This window comes from Eriocheir sinensis, chromosome 28 (genome assembly GCF_024679095.1).
Source record: "Eriocheir sinensis breed Jianghai 21 chromosome 28, ASM2467909v1, whole genome shotgun sequence".
NCBI classification, from domain to species: Eukaryota; Metazoa; Arthropoda; class Malacostraca; order Decapoda; family Varunidae; genus Eriocheir; species Eriocheir sinensis.
The window spans coordinates 17,769,855-17,773,762 of NC_066536.1; the positions used below are offsets into that span (position 1 = coordinate 17,769,855).

At 43.2% G+C, this 3,908-nt stretch overlaps 1 protein-coding gene across 1 annotated transcript in view; it reads right to left on the bottom strand.

Moving 5' to 3' along the window:
• Nucleotides 1–925, bottom strand: part of LOC127004675 (dipeptidase 1-like) — a 180,642-nt gene extending 179,717 nt beyond the window's left edge. Inside the window, exon 1 of the mRNA XM_050872763.1 lies at nucleotides 331–925. The gene's annotated coding sequence lies outside the window, so the exon portion shown is untranslated. The remainder of the gene's footprint in view (nucleotides 1–330) is intronic.
• Between the last annotated feature and the right edge of the window lie 2,983 nt (nucleotides 926–3,908).

Sequence of the window (3,908 nt, forward strand, 5' to 3'; positions counted from 1 at the left end):
GAGAGAGAGAGCAAACACATGGAAAACGATAACATTACCGGAATGGAGGCAATACCACACAGCTGTTTGCACACACACACACACACACACACACACACACACACACACACACACACACACACACACACACACACACACAAATACAAACTTTATGTGGGCAGTGATTTTTTTTTTTTATTTTTTATTTTTTTGCCCTTGAGTTGCTTCCCTTAACTCTAAAACAAACAAACAAACACACAAACAAACACAAACAAGTTGAAGTCAAATCACCTATCACAAAAGAACAAACAACAAACAAACAAACAAACAACAACTGCAAAACAAACTCACCTGTCCAAAATGACACAGCTGGGCCTAATTAGAGTCCACCACGTGAGGTCAGATTCCCACCGTCAACAAAAACAACAATATCGATAATAATAATAATAATAATAACAAAAAATAACTACCAATATAAAACAATGAATCAGAAAATAATAACGTCAATTACAGCACCAATTTCTTAACGCAACACTTTTTTCGCAACTCAAAACGTGAAAGAGAAAACAAAAAAACAAGTTCGCATCAAAAGAAGAACACAAACTGAAGAAATAATAAGAAAAATAAAGGATCTACTGTAGCGTTCTTGTCTGTCCTTTCTTTCTATAAATGAGTCAGTACTAAAAATAAAACAACTTCGTGTCCTTCGCCAAAGTCAAAAAGATACAAACTGAAGAGATAAATATAAATAAACTCTCAACTGTAACGTTCTTGTCTCTCTCTTCGTTTCTACAAACAAGGAGGATCAACTTCGTGTCCTTCAACAAAAGTCCAGGAAGTCACGCACGGAACAACAGCGGGGAGATCGGAAGCGGCGAGTGTGTGTGTCAGGAGCAACGGTCGACACAACCTCCCTCGCCCACTGCACCACCGTCACTGAGTCCCGTCTCCTTACATCACACCGGGATACACCTGTGCCTGGCTGACTGCACCGCCCTTCCCCGCACCCCGCCGCTCCACCTCCTCCTCTTACGCCTCTTCCTCCTCCTCCTCCTCCTCCTCCTTCCGTCTCCCAGCCTCCGCGCTTTCCATATCAGTGCCTTGGAAGTAATCTAAGCAATATGCATGTCATTTGGGAAGAGAGGCAGGGATGGATGATTACGAGAGGGCCAGAGAGGGAGAAAGAGGAGAGGGAAGGAGAGGGGAGAGGATGGGGTGGGGGATGGACACAAGCTTACACACGTATACGCTCTCTCTCTCTCTCACACACACACACACACACACAAACACACACACACACACACACACACACACACACAGATATAGATGTGTTGATATGGAGTAATAACACTTCCATCATTGGCTCAGAAATGGGATATACATATTCTCTCTCTCTCTCTCTCTCTCTCTCTTAGTCTCTTTTTACTGTTTTTTTCTTTCCTTTTTATCTTTTTTTACTTTTTTTTTCACTGTCATTCTCGTGTTATCTCTTTTACTTTCTCTATCTATCTATCTTTCTCTCTCTCCTTATCTATCTATCCATCTATCTATCTCACACATGCAGTTCAAGAATAGTTACCTACCTCCTCTTGTGTAGTGGGATGTTGGTCTTGGCAGGAGTCGTGATCGTAGTGGTGGTGGCAAGGGCAGTCTTAGAAGAAGAAGTTGCGGTAGTGTTGGAAGCGGCGGCGGTGGTGGTGGCGACAGTGAGTGGAAGGGACGCATTAAGAGCTCAGCTGGAGACACACACTCACTTCACCCCATCGCTCCCTGCTGCTGTCAAGACGTGGCGCCGGCAGAGAGAGTCAGAGAGAGTGAGTGGGTGAGAGAGTGTTACAACCGACAGCCTCATGTGGCCTCTCAGCTCAACACAGACTGTCTAACCTGACGTGCGCTGCCAAATGTTATCGTCTTATACCAAATGGAAAGGAGGTACAATGTATTAGTGTGTGATCTGATAAACTTTACCTACATTTAACACATTATAATCGCGTTGGTAATATAATGATCCCTGCGTATAATAAAGGAAGGCAAAGGAATAAAAACAAGGGAAATATGGAAACAGAGTAAAGAGGAAAGAAAGGAAGGAAGACATAGATAGATAGATAGATAGAAAGGGAGAAGGAAAGTGAAAGGAAGTGAGACAGAGAGAAGGAAGGAAAGAGAAACAGACCCTCAGACAGAAAGACAGAAAGAAAGAGAGAAAGACAGAAAGAGAGAGAGAAAGAAAGAATGAAGGAAAGAAAGAGAGAAAGAAGAAGAGAGAGAAAAAGAGAAAGAGAAAGACAGACATACCCTCAGAGAGAAAGACAGAAAGAAAGAAAGAGAGAAAGAGAGAAAGAAGGAAAAAGAGAGAAAGAGAGATGCCTCCACCACACACACTCGTTTTAATGTCCCGCCAGGCTTGGTCAGGCTGTATCAATTAAGTGACTTGCAGGTAAAAATTGAATTAGTCGGCGTGTGGGCGGCGGTGCAGTTTTATTTTATTGGCGGTGATCAATGATTTCCGCGCACCGTGACAGACACACACACACACACACACACACACACACACACACACACACACACACACACACACACACACTATCAGTTTAGTTAGCCATAAGTAATGTGTTAATGATTAGTGATTCGTGCTTATCATCATAATTAAAACACCTTTCTTGTTACAGGTGAGAAAATTAGATTCCGCTCTGCTACAGAAAGTGGAGTCAAAGCTTCTTCGTCTCATCAACCTCCCCTCCTCTTACTGACAGTCTCTTATCTCTTAAATTCCGCCGCAGTGTTGCATCTCTTTCTATCTTCTATAAATACGTTCATGCTGACTGCTCTTCTGAACTTGATAACTGCATCCCTCCATCCCTCCCGCGGTCCCGCTGCACTCGACTTCCAACTCTTGTTCATCCAAATTCCATCCAAATCCCTTATGCATGAGTTAACCAGCATCCTCGTTCTTTCATCCCTTCTGCTGGTAAACACTGGAACAACCTTCTCTCGTCTGTATTTCCTCCTGCCTACGATTTGAACTCTTTCGAGAGGAGAGCATCAAGAAACATCTCCACCCGAGCCTGACCTCTCCTTTGGCCACTTTTCTATACGCATTTTTTACAAGTGCAGTGATTAGCGAACTTTTTTTCTCATTATAACTTTTTTTCCCTTTGAGCTGCTTCCTTTACTGCAAAAAAAAAAGCATAAGAAGAACGAAAAGTAGAACAAGAACAAGAACGAAAAGAACAAAAACAAGAAAATGAAGCGAAACAATAAGAATAGGCCTACCAACAACAACAACGGTAATAATAACTGTTTTAACGCCAGGTAGAAGCCTATAAAACAGATCTCGTCACACGCACCCTGGAATTAATCTACCACACGGCGCCTACAATGACATAATCGCCGCCTGACTAATACGATACTCTACGTGAATGGCCGCGTTCATTAGTGTTTCTGCCGTCATTACGCGTCGCTGTGAGGCGAGAAAAATCTATTAAGCCTCTTGGGACTCGCTTATGTTAGGTCGAAAGGGGAGAGAGAGAAAGGGGGGTGGAGAAAGTGGGGAGAGGTTAGAGAGAGGGGGAGAGAGAGAGAGAGAGAGAGAGAGAGAGAGAGAGAGAGAGAGAGAGAGAGAGAGAGAGAGAGAGAGAGAGAGAGAGAGAGAGAGAGAGAATGGGAAAGGGTGCAACGACCTCAGCTATGGATAACATGACGCAACTTTTTCACACACACACACACACACACACACACACCACTGTCCACCCATAAAACATAACTGGGAACTATCGGTACCCTATATTTGGTGCGATAATTATCCGATATTAAGCTTCAGCGGCCATTACCGACACAATGGGCCGTATTATTAACAAACACGTGATGGCAAACTTCACTCATTACTAATAACCCGGCACTCATTAACCGGTATCATTACTTATTAGGTT